Raw genomic sequence first — 13,719 nt, forward strand, 5'->3', positions numbered from 1 at the left:
TATTCTCCATGTATTGTTCCCACAATCTCTATTTATTTTTATGTAATTTGCTCCTTCCCTTTTCTAAAGATCCCACTTACAGTTCTTTTATCTCTTTTTTAATAATCAGTAGTACAGTTGATTTAGACTTTGATTTCCATATTCTAGTGATTGTTTTTTTTGGCAGCCAACAGAATTAAACTTAGTAAGGCCTTGCTATGTTTAGTCAATTTTTCATGGCAAGTTCTTATCCTAATTCCTCTTCTATTACTTGCCCAACAAACATACTTTCATCAACTCCAGCAGCCAAACTCTCAAGTATCAGAGTCTCTAATTCAAAGTCAAAGTCAGTCTCATTTCCATTTCACACCTAACCTATTCAGGTTATCCACTAATTACCTTTTCAAACCAAACTATACATTTCCTAACCCCATTTTCTTAAACACCTCTTCCCTTACTTCAGCTTCCCACAGTCGGTTAACATCTGTGGAGCTATTCACGAAAACCCAGGTCCCCTTCATCCATCACAAAAGAATCACCAAACCAACATAGGACCTTTTCATTCTTTGCAAATTGCTTGCTAAACAACCACCATAAATACAACCTGCTCAGTAGGCCAAGCTTCTAAAACCAGTAACCTGCGCCTTTTTAGCATTAATCTAGGAAGCATCAGAAGCAAACTCCCAGAGATCCGTGTGTGGATTGCCCTTCATTTCCCAGATGTTTTCAACAAATCCCAGCTAAAACAAGATATAAAGGATGATGAGATCTTACTTTGAGCATCTAACATGCTTAGATTAAATAGAATAAACAAAAAGGCAGGCATCGTGGCAATAATTTACAACAGCACCCTCCATCTGTTCTGCTCAACTTCTAGCCCCCACCCAGCTACTTAAACTGTTGAGATTCTTGTATCCCCCCTTAAACTTAATAACTATAAGAACTTATGCATCCTTGCTGTTTACATATTCCCTGGTAACAACATGGATACTACAGAGGGCCTCAGCAAATATCAAACAAGAAATTATAATATTAGGGGACTTCAACATAGATTGGCAAACTATTATGAATGACTTCCATAATATAATCAATTTATAAGGTTTTTCTCAACTCATCTCCACTCCTAAAAGTTGCAGTAAAATCAGTAATTAAAGCTCCACCATTGACTGGATACTCACAAGTTCCCCAAATGATGTTCTTGTTTCTGGCTCCCTTCCTGACCTCTTAAGTGATCGCCTCTCCACTTCTGCAATTAGGCAGCTAAACTCCTCAGTGAAACACAACTCCTATAATCTAATATGTATACTCTCATCTTTACCCAAAATGCTTTCCTGGCCAGCTTAAGATACATTAACTGGAACTGGCTTCATACTCTCCCTTTTAGATGACACTGTTGAGTACTTCAATGATACATTTTTGTTCATCCTAAATGAATGTGCCCTGCTAAGGTATAAAAGAGTAAACTAAATCCTGGATTCTGGTTAACTAGAAATAAAAATACACAGGTCAGGCATATTTTTATCAATGAGAGGAGAAGTTTTGGATGGTAATATAGAACATAAATATTTTATCAGTGATGAGAAGAGGGCAGAGTCAAGTCAGAGTGGGACAAGTTGACCTTTCCAATAGAACAAGGAATTTTAGGATTAGGTAATTTTAAGGGATGTTTTAGAGTTAAACAGTTAAAGCTCTTATGCGTAATGCAAACAGAAAACTAATTTCAAAGTGGAAAAGGGTAATGATGATGAAGTAGGAGGTAATTCAAGAAATAAGGAAAGGCTTGGATTTTGGATGCAGATCCTTAAGGAGAATAACAATCATCCAGAATATTATATTCATAAAGTAGCAGGAAGTGTACTAAGAACTAAGCCAACAAAGAAAAGGAGAAAGGAGATTCTGTTGAGAGGGATGACTGAAATTAGGGGTACAGAGAATAGGCAAGAGGGTGCTGGAATTTACTGGAGGAAGTTGTCAAAGGGACCAAGGTATTGGGAACAAATAAAGAGAGGAGTAAGGCAATAGAATGAGGAAGAGGCCAAAAAGACATTTGGACGGCAGGCTAGAGATTGTTTTCCCTATTGGGGACTGATGTCAGAGTATAGGCAAATAGAAAAGGATAGGGGAATCCTAAATGAAAGACCTGCAGTGGTTGAGTTTTTAGTTGAATCTAGAACATACCGAGGCATATAAAATCTTGCACAATAACTGTAGGAATCAGTCAGAGGTCAGAAAAGATTAGGGAGTGAGATTAGATAAGCAATTAACAGAGGGACATTGGGAGGGCATGTGTATGGCTGCCAAATATGCAACAAAATCTGGAAGATTTAGTATTTTTGCCTAGAAGTACTTGCATAGGTGCTTTTATACTCCAAGCAGGCTCCAAAAAAATTTCCATAGGTACATAGCAAATGTTGGCGGTGTAATGGGGAAGAAAGAGGTACTTGGAGCCATATGTTCTCGGAGTGTAATGAGTTGGCAGACTTTAAAAATTCCCAATGGAGTATTCCATCAGGAATACTGGATGAGTAACTAAGGAAATTAATTTTGAGCTGGGATGCAGGATCTGAATTGAAAATGGAAATCAAAGTCTAAGCCAACCATACTTGAAGTAGTGAATATTGTAACAGAGATACAAGAACAGGAAATGGGTTCTTCAGAAAAGGATAATAATAAAATACATAGAAAAAAGGAAATTGTGAGAAAAATACATGCAGAAAAAATGTTGTAGAGTAGGAGTGAAGTTTAAGAGATGGCAGGAATTGAATGATTTATGTAATGTTGGCTTGATTATGTTGTGTAGAACAATACCTATGATGTGTATTGTTTGTAAATGTAAACTTCATAGTATGGTTTGATTACTTTTATAAAAATGTAAGTTTTCCTATATCACAAGTGGAAATTCAGTCAAGGTGTTTCTTAAATTAAATAAATAAAATCACACTTTCTGACAACCTTGTTTAGGTCAGAAAGCATTGTTGATCTGTGTTCTGACTTAGTGTGTTAAACATTATTCTGAAGTGTTAATAAGTGGACAGTTTCTGCAAACAGATGGTAGTTAGACACTGGGACTGACCAACTGATTTTTTCCAGTATTATATAAGCTTTCATTTAATTCCAAAACTTCCTTCTGGATCAAGTTGTTAAAAATGTTAATGTAACATTTTCGTAATTTAGCATAGCAATCAGATTTTCTCAGTAACTACCTCAATAAGGTTGGCAGTCTTAACTGTAAAGGGCAGGGATCACTCCATACCTTATTGATCTGAATAGTCATTGAACACCATGTAACACACACACACACGCGCGCACTCACTCACTCACTCGCTCACTCGCTCACTCATCAGGAGCCTGACATACTTACAAGCATTACCATGCTTTTGTGGAGGCTATCATGTCTAAAACTTGCATGTATGTATTACTTGATGACTGTAGTCCTCATTGATTGCCATAAAAAAAGAACAAGCATAACAAGGGAAAGACCAAAATATGAGGCAAGTAATCGGGGATTTTCTATGAAATAAGGGACAACTGAGAGCATGCATCTCCCCTCCCCCATGCACACACGCATGTGAGAATCTATTACAGCCATTTGTACGACTGTGACTGTATACCTCAGATGTTTGATTGTGATCCAATGAATGAATAAATATGTAAAGAAACTGTCACCCAGGAGGGTACCTTCAGGTCAGTGCCATCAGAATACAATAAAAAAGATAATAATGGTAGCTTTGTAGCACTAAGCGGCTACTGGCAAGGAAGGAGAATAACACTGGTATTTATATTCTACCTAAAACTGCTGTAATGGAACTTAATATAGTTCTGGGAGAAATAATTAGCTTTCAGCAGGGAATATTACTTATAGGCAGGGAATGGAATTTGATTTGCAGCAGTGAAGATGTGTCGGGACTCAGAAGGGAAAATATAACAAAGGAGGATAGATTTTCAATAAATTTATGAAAATATTTGGCATTGAAGATGTGAATTCAGTAGTAGGAGCTTGGAGTGAATTTATATATTATTCCCCAAGATACAAAAACTGGGCTAGGCTAGGCAGAGCTTATATTTCACAGGAACATGGGCATTTAATTGAAAGTTTTGATGTGCATCCAATAACTATTTCAGATCACCCGCCAATAATAACTAAAATAAACATACAGGGTAATAAAATAAAAATGAGACATTGGTACTTTCCTGCCTATCTGTTAAGGCGTGGGTACTGGAAATTATTTGGGGTTATTAGAGAAGATAGAAAGTTTTTCTGAAAATATAACTAGGGAGTGGGATAAACTTAAAGTGGAGTTTAAAAATAGGGTGGAAGTAAATGAGAGAGAGAGAAATGGTTAAGAAGTAACTAGAATTATTTAGAGGGACTGACAAATGTTAAAGTATTGCAGCATAGGAGAAATCTCACGGAAGAAGAAGAGGAGCAATTGCAGAATGCTAAGCAGAAAATAAGGGATTACTGTAATAACATGCATGAGTTTACAAAGATTGCTATTAAGCAACGTTTTTTTGATAATAAATCTAGAGTACAGAAAACTTTTAGCACTGTGACTCTGGCAACAGAAAGTAGAAAGGCTTGTCATCAAACTTAGGGAACCCATAACAAGGAATATAACAAAAGATCCTGTAGGGGTACTAGAAATATTTTGGAAATTATATGATAGCCTGCATAAAGCAGAGAAATATGGAAGTCATGGAGAGGTACAAATGGAAATGTTTCTGGAAGAATTAAATATGCCAAGGTTAGAGGCAGATGAGGCAAATTAGCCAACAGTTAGGATAGGAGGTGATGAAATAAAAAGGCTATGTATAACCAATCCATAGGAAAGTTCCCAGGAATAGATAGTATTCCTGTGGAGGTTTGGAAGTTAGGAGAAAAAAACTGATAAAGATCTAGAAGGTTTTGTTTGACAATATTTTATGAGGAGGAGAAGCCCCAACATCCTGCAAGAAAGCGGTGGTGGCTATAATACCTAAAAAGGGTAAAGACCTATCAGATCCAGCTTCATACAGGTCCATTTCAATGCTAAACCGTGATTATAAAGTGTTTGTCTGTAATGCCTAAAAGAATGGCAAAGTGATGCCAGAACTGATAAATATGGAGGCAAACATTTGGCAACATTAACTGAACATTAATGATCCAGATGGAGGCAGAATTTAAGAAAATACCACTGTTTTTGGTGGGTCTTGATGCAGAGAAATCGTTTAACAGAGTAAGCTGGGAGTTTATGAACAGAGCATTGGAATCATTTGCATTCCCTGATAAAATTATAAGGTTGATTAGGAGCATATTTGAGAGATTGGAGGTGAAAATTAAAATGGGTGGGTTCCACTCTGATAATTTCTCTTTGAGCAGAGGACCAGGCAGGTTCTTTATTTATTTATGTATGTATGTATTTATTTATTTTCAGTTTGATGACCGGGAAGTCCACTGGGCCAAGCAGAGCCCATTTTTAGTGGAGGCCCAGGGAGAAAAGCTCCAAAAGCAGTTAACAGAATATAACATAAGTAAAGTATGGAATATACAGTATACAGAAGCATAAATATACAATTTAAAATACCAAATCAGGGAGTATATGTTTAAAGAACATAAATGTTAAAATAAAGTAACAAGTAATACAGATAATATAATTAAAAGTACAAATCATAAAGTGTTAATACAAGTTTAGTGTTTGCTCGAACAATAATGTTAGGGAAGGGAGGTTTGAAAGAAACTACAGTATAATTTAGGTGGGAAGGGAGCAGGAACAGTCCCAGTTTGAGGTAAGACAAGAATGGAGGAGAGATTTAAAATTTGAGTGGTTGTGAGTACAGCGGAGGAAGGGGGGAGAGAATTCCATAGTTTAGCTAAGGAGTGTGATAGAAGTAATTGGCCAGGAGGGCAAAGGGGTTTATAGATTTTAGGAGGTTTTGATTTTCAGATCTAAGAGTATGACTGGAGAAGTAAGGGGTTAAGATAGATGAAAGAGAGGATGGTTGGAATATTGGTTTGTGAGCAGTGGTGAGTTGTATGAATTTCAGGTAATTAGGAAGCTCAAGCCAGTTTAGGCAGTGAAGGGAATGGCAGTGATGGGTGGAGTATTTGGACCTTGTCGTAAATGTACAGACTTTGTTACAGCAAGCTTCCAGTTTGTTTTTTAGACTAAGTTGGAGATGAGTAAGTAGAGGGGCACCATAAATAAGAGAGGGGAGCAGGTAGGAGGAGGCTAATGTACTTCTGGTAGAAGCAGTTGGATAACAATTTTGTCTTATACAGCAGACCTACTTTTTGGTGGTTTTTTTTTGATTATTTTGGATGTGGATATCGAATTTTAAATGTTCATCAATAGTGACTCAGTTTGGTGAGGTACAATATCGATTAGAGTGTTTTTGTGGCTTTTTATTTTAAAGGAGCTTTTGTCTATGGTGAAATTTCTTGAAGGAGAGAGCATCATTATTTTTGTTTGGTTAACATTGAGACCAAGATGGTTGTTTAGCATCCAATTTTCGGAGTTGGAGAAGGCTGTTTGGGTTCTTTGAAGGAGTTTGTGAGGAGAGTTTGTTGTACAGATGACTGTGGAATCATCAGCATAGTGGATCAGTGTAGCATTATCTATTGATTTGTGAAAGTTATTAATGAAAATATTGAAAAGTACGGGGCCGAGAATAGAGCCTTGGGGGATGCCGGAGGGATTGTTGATAAAGGATGAAGTGGTATTTTTCCATTTAAAAGCTTGTCTATTGGAGAGATGGCTTGTAAACCAGGCAATGGAGGAAGGAGAGAAATTGAGGGAAGAAAGTTGAGATAAGAGTAGAGGATGTGAGACCGTGTCAAAGGCTTTGGAGAGATCCAAGTAAAGGGTGGATATGATTTTCTCAGAGTTGCTAGCACGATTAATGGTGTCAGGGAAGGACAGAAGAGTAGTGGTAGTGCTGTGGCCAGGCCTGAAACCATGTTGAGTTGGGGTAAGAAGATTATTTTGTGTTCGGTATGGCAAGAGTTGGTGATGAATGCATTTTTTGAGTAATTTAGAAAGAATTTTCTCTGCCAAGAAATTTTGTTGGCAAATAAGACACTCAGAAATTTAAGGATATAATTTGTACTGTAGTCAAGAAAAGCTGGCTCTATTTGCAGCTGATATTATTTTATACCTCGTAAAATCAGAAAAGGACATTTCAGTGTTGTGGAACATTCTGAGGCAGTTTCAGATCTTTTAAGGATACAAAATGAATGAAGCTGAAACAAAGGCAATAGCTATAAATTATGTACCCACACACACATTGGTTCAGCAATCTCTATATTTATGGGGACATGATAAAATGAAGTACTTGAGGGTATGGATTAAAAAGGATTCTGGGGTGACAGCTAAGGATATCTGGGAATAAACTAAACCAAATATAATACAAAAACTGGGAAATTGGAAGTTCTGTTATATGGATATGGATAGCAAGATACAAGCAGTTAAAATGTTTAGTCCCTTTAGTTTTATTCCAGGTCAGACACATTTTTATCAACCAGAGGAGAAGTTGTGGATAGCAATAAAGAGCCACAGGATTTTATCTGAGAGGGGAAGACAGTAAGAGTGAAGTGGGATAAGCTGATTCTTCAAATAGAATGAGGCTGTTTGCTATTACCAGATTTGAAGGGGTATCTCAAAGCTACACAGTTATGGCTCGTATACATAGCACAAGCAAAAACATATAATTCAAAGTGGAAAAGGATGATGATGAAACAGGGCGGAAACTCATGAAACAAGGTGAGAGTGGGATTTTGGATGCAGATTCTTAAGGAGAATAACAATAACCATACAGAATATTATATTCATTAAGTAGCAGAAAGTATTCTAAGAACTAAACCAACATGGGAATGGAGAAAGGAGATTCTGCAGATAGGGATGACTGCAATTAAGGATATAGACAATAGGCAAGAGGTGGCTGGAATTTATTGGAGGAAACTGGAAACAGAACCAAGGTATTGGTAGCAAATAATTAGAGAGGGAAAGGTAATAGAATGTGAAGAGGCCAAAAATGTATTTGGACTGCAGGCTAGAAATTGCTTTCCCTATGAAGGATTGATATCAGAATATAGGGAAAGGGAAAGGAATAGTTGGATCCTAAGCAAAATACCAGCACCGGTAGAGTTTTTAGTAGAATCTAGAACAGAAGCTGCCGTTTAAAAAAAAGTAGTAGTAGTAGAGCATACAAAATATTGCATGACAACTACAAGAATCAATCAGAGGAGGTTAGAAAGGCATCAGAATAGAGATTGATTAAGCAATTCACAAAGAAGCAATAGGGTGATATATGTATGTCTCCCAAATATCCAACAAGGTCTAGAAGATTTAGGATCTTTGCTTGGAAGTGTTTACATAGGTATTTTATACCACATGTAGACTCCAAAGAATTTTTCTTCAGGTAAACAGCAAATGTTGGAGGTGTGATGGGAAAGAAAGAGGTAATTGGGGAACATATTTAATGGGAGTGTAATGAGTTGGCAGATTTAAAGATTTCCTGCCGACTACGCTGTCAGATACTGGGTGAGCAAATTTGAGCTTTGATACAGAATCAGAATTGCCTAAAGATAGTAAGGCCTTGCTGAGTCTAATTATGGTGGCTGCCAAAAAAGCAGTTACTAGAAAATGGAAATCAAAATGTCAAGCAAAGTTCTTCATTAGCACTCTTCAAGAAGAATCTTGATGAGTGGATGGGAAATAGGAAATGCACCCCAGGGATCACTTCTATATCTCTGCTCGACAGTGGCACAGGAAAATAACTTTCTTGGGTGGTGTAAGCTATGGAACCTTGCTGGCTAGGCTTACATAGGCCCTTGGGCTGATAGCCTAGTACCTACCTATGAACCTATAAGACCGACCACAACCCTACCCCATCCCATGTATCTCTGAGCTTATTAACTAATGAATAAAAGAGAAAGATTTCAAAATAATGGTAGACAAAGAGCCAAAATCTGGAACAGATATTGTTGCCCTTCTATACTTGGAAAATTTTTAAAATAATAGGCTTTGCATTAGCACACTTTTTCCTGAAGGCTATTTAATCAGTAACTCACATCTGTTATTATTTAGTGACTGCACTTCTTAATGATTTTCCAGGAAAAAAAACACAAACTTTATGAGAAAAGACAGAAGTACTTGGCAAAAATTGTGAGCATTCAGCAGAATCAGGAATGTTTATAGCTTGTGTAACCCTCTTACATACATACATAATTTCACATACACAAGTTGCTGACCTTTTATACTTAGTTGCTAGAGAAAAATAGGCTTTGGATTACCCCACCTTTTTAAGGCTATCAAGTCAGTAACTCTCATACCTGTTATTTAGTGACACAGCAGAAAATCACAGACATTCTGCAAAATCATGAAGATTTGAGAGCATCTATAATCCCAAAAAATACATACATACATGCACAACAGTGCATCATGATGCACTATTTCACCATTTGCGTAATCCCAACATGCCTTTTCAGTTTATCAGGTGAGGATTTACTGGTAGTTTCCAGAATTATTACAGAGACATTCGGCAAATGCTTGTCTACCAGTTCATCCCCAGTCCTATGGCACTCCTTCCCTTCCCTGATACAGCAATGTGCTTTAAATACCGGAGTCTGTTAAAATCTTTGGAGTTGTTGTATCTTTCGGCTTTTCCCGGTTAGGGGTTGCCACAGCAGAACTCCGGTCCGCTAATGATTGGCAGTAGATTTTTCCGCACCGAGTTGCCGGCCCTGACACACAACCTTCAACGAAGGTACACCCATTCATGCATGTCTCCACACACAAGACACTCTAGCTGAGAATCGAACAGGACAACATCTTATTGTGAGGCGACAACGCTACCGCAGCACCACCACCGCAGTCTGTTAAAATCTTTGGAGTACTTTTTTTTTGTACTTTTTTATATTCTCTGTCCTGACATGTATTAATGCACTTTAACTCATTCACTCCAATGGAGCTCAGGAAGTTTGCACTGTAACTTCCAATGGGTGGAGCCTAAGCCTTTTTACAGAATCAAATTATGTCCTCACATTCCAAAAAAATGTTTATATCTCTGGAACAAAACAATGAGGGTTATGAAAGAAGTGTAAATGGCAAACCCTTCAGCACAAACTATTTTTATAGTGGTAGTATTCTTTAGTTTCTAGGTCTTAAACTGAATTTTATAAGTCACAGAAACTGTTATGTTTGTAATATTTTGTAAACAACTTACAATATCTCAGCAGCCATTCAAGTTACACACATACTGACAGCATTTTATTCATCTAGCTGAGACTTTCACAAGAGGCTAAAGAGTTCTGCCTTTGTTACTTAGTTGTTGAGATATTTAGAAAATGTGAAAATTGTATCTGTATAAATATCATAAAAACAACAGTTGATATCTATTTACCTGCACTAGACAGAGGTCAAATATTAATGCACTTGAGTTTGCTATTGTGTAAGCTTTAAGATTAAATCTTTTAAAACCTTGTGCATAGCATGGTTTTGGAATTATTGATGCAAATATGAACAAGCAATACTTGACTTCTAGAGGCGTCAGTAGGAGTTAACTGCAGATGCACCTGGAGGCATGACTCGGATGTAATGAGTTAATATAGCACTCATCTTAAAACAGTTAAAATTTTCTATTACATAATTTTGACAGTATTTGTTTCTTTATTTTTTCTTGTAAAGTTGTTACAATTTCAAGCAAACATACTCAATGAAATAAAATTTAGTAGTGCCATAAAATACTTATTAAGAAAATAAGAAATTTTGCTGCATTCCGCCAGTCCCAAAAAGAGTTCTGTGTTGTTCATGTGTATTCCTCTACATGTACCTGTACTCCCTCATTCTAAATATCTTCCGCACACATTCTTCTGTATCTGTCTGAAAATTTGGGCTTTCCCATGTCTTGTTCCAGACCATTTCCCTGTCTCTTCTTTGCTGAGCACCTGTTCATACATAATTTCTCAATGGATCTGTTGAAATAGTTTCTAATTTGACTTAAGGTCTCCCTACTTTCTCTCTGTAGTTAGCTTGTTTTCATTCTGTTGATTGATGCTGCCCATGCTTCAGTAATTCTCTTCTACCTAATCTTCCCTGACATTACACACACTTGTACTTGAGTTTACACAAACAGCCACACTATTCATCACGCAGCTGTACAATAATTCTGCCAGCATGGTGCTTGCTCTTCCATGAGAAATGATTGCTGTCCCCCTTCTTTACCCTCTGATATGCTTTAAGTGAAATACTAGTTAATTATCAGTTTTCCATTACCTGTCTCAGATCATTATGCCTGTGATATACTAACTTTCCTAGAGACATGGGTAAAACACACATGTACGTGCAATAGTGTTCTTTTGCACTTAGTTTGCTGCTAGAATAATAGGCTTTGCATCAGCACACTTTTTCAGAAAGCTATCAAGTCAGTAACTGACATTATGTAGCAACTACAATCCTCATTATTTGCCAGACAAACCAAAACATTATGTGCAAATAAAATATGAGGTAAAATCATGCAACATGAGGGACATTTGAGAGAATGTGTACTCCCACGTGAATACACACACACCCATATATGTATGTATGTGTGTGTGAATATATGAATATATGTATATATATATATATATATATATATATATATATATATATATATATATATATATGCGTGTGTGTATAAATATATATATATTATTTTTGATCACATAAACATGCACATGCACACACACACACACACACACACACACACACACACACACACAATTACCTTTGTACTGGCTGAGTGGTGCAAAATGTAACTTCTTGTACCATGGTTGCTGCCTTGTTAAAAACAGGAACAAAGGAAAGGGAAATACTAAAATGGCTGTCCAGAATAATATACAGCAGGTATGTCCATTAAGCTGGTTGCTTATTCATTGATGCAATTACATATGTGCTGCACTGTTGGGGGATGTGTTTTTTTGCAGAGCAGTACTTTCAAGGGTCTAGAGAAAGTGACAGAAATTTAAAAAAAAAGTGTTTTTTTCCTGCAGTTATTATTTGCAGTTGTTTTTATCAGTAGAAGCAATTAGGTAACAGAAAATGTGTGACCGTATAGCGGGACAAATTAGAATGATAGAAAATATAAGGCAACTGGGCCATGTGCCCATTTATGCCTTGCTACTACCCACTCTTAGACCTTACTTCCCTTTTCAGAGAAATATAAGCCAGTTATGCCATGGATGAATTTTTGAATACCCATCCACTTATCAAACTCCTTTTTAAATGAAGATGGTTTGTCACATTGCTTACTCTACAGAGGAAATTTATTCCAGACTAGGAGTAATGGTTGTGTGGCAAATCTCTGTCCTCAGTGATTTATTTATTTGCTGAAGTAGGTTCCGATCTCTGTTCCTAGTGTTTGCTGGACTGTTTGACTGGTCAAAACTGGGTCAGTGGTGTGAGGAAAGGGTTTACAGGACCCTGCCCTCAATATAGATTTGCTGGTAGTGACCTCATGTGATGTCTCAGCCATTTTATAACATTGTAATGTTGTAACCATTATGTTTAGTCACTGTTTGCTCAAATGTTTGTAATTATTCTATGGCTGTTAATCTGTCATTCTATAATAATCATGCTGTGTAATGTTTGCTGTGATGTCTTTTTATTTTCCTGCCTATTATCGGCCTGGGTCATAACTAGGAAAGGTTTGACAGTCCAGTTCACTTGCCCAGTTGTCAAATGGAAAATTAAATACATAAATATGTTACTTTAAACACCAACACCAGACTGATCCTTTTTGCTTTCATATGACGTTAAAAATGCCGTTTTATATATATATTTTTTTCGGGTCTATATTATAAGAACGAAGTTTTAAATATTTGAACACCATATGGACGACACCAACTGGTCGGATATTTAAAACCTCACAAGTGTGAATGGAGATCACCGTAGGGAATTTTTCCCTTTACTCCAACATAGTGCAATCTCGGAGTTGGTATATTTAAGTAGTGTGGGGTATGGGGGGTGCAGGGGGCTTACCCCCCTGCTCAGAGCAATCAGGTAGGTTTTTCTTTTGTTTTTACATTTTCTATTTTGGTTTCGATGTTTTACAACTTCGCTCATATGGTGTTGCCCATATGGTGTTCCAAGTTGTAAAACTTCTTATAATATAGACCCCTTTTTTCTGTTTCTTGTGAAGCAGTTGTGTCTTCTTTTAATTTTGGGTCTTAATGTATAAACATGTTTTTATCTGGTTCTCTGTTACTACCATCCGTGACTACTGCTACAGAAATTTCATTGGTGACGTATAACTGAAAAAGCCACTCTGCTAATCAATGTTCTCTTAAATTAACTTGTTAAATGGCAGCAATGTACCCCTTTACTTAGCCAGAAGAGTATCTGTAAAAATCCCTGCATATACTTACATTTTTAGACATCTGTAGTTTTGGTGATAAACACTTGAATGTTTGAGACTGATACTGTCAGTTTTTTTTTTTTTTTTGAAAACTGATGTATACCCATTTTGGTTGTATGTGAAGTTCTTTAAAATCATCTTAAGGAAATGGGCTATTTGCCCAAGTTATAAATGATACAACAATAAAATTTTTTGTGATCATAAGTACTTAGAGCAAGTTATTCGTGTTTGTTGTCATGTGAATGTTTTTGTTGAGTTAGTCATTTCAAAGTGACTGAGTAGTGTACCAGCCATTGATCATGCTTGTTTGATGTATGCATGCATATATTTATAAGATTATTAGTCTGCCCTTACATCCTAAATGCGTCT

The 13,719-nt window shown here is 36.7% G+C and overlaps 1 protein-coding gene across 3 annotated transcripts in view; it reads left to right on the top strand.

Moving 5' to 3' along the window:
- Nucleotides 1-13,719, top strand: part of PLEKHM3 (pleckstrin homology domain containing M3) — a 1,264,948-nt gene that overhangs the window by 540,175 nt on the left and 711,054 nt on the right. The gene's annotated exons all lie outside the window — the stretch shown is intronic.

Source organism: Protopterus annectens, chromosome 2.part0 (assembly GCF_019279795.1).
Source record: "Protopterus annectens isolate FY-2018-M chromosome 2.part0, PAN1.0, whole genome shotgun sequence".
NCBI classification, from domain to species: Eukaryota; Metazoa; Chordata; order Ceratodontiformes; family Protopteridae; genus Protopterus; species Protopterus annectens.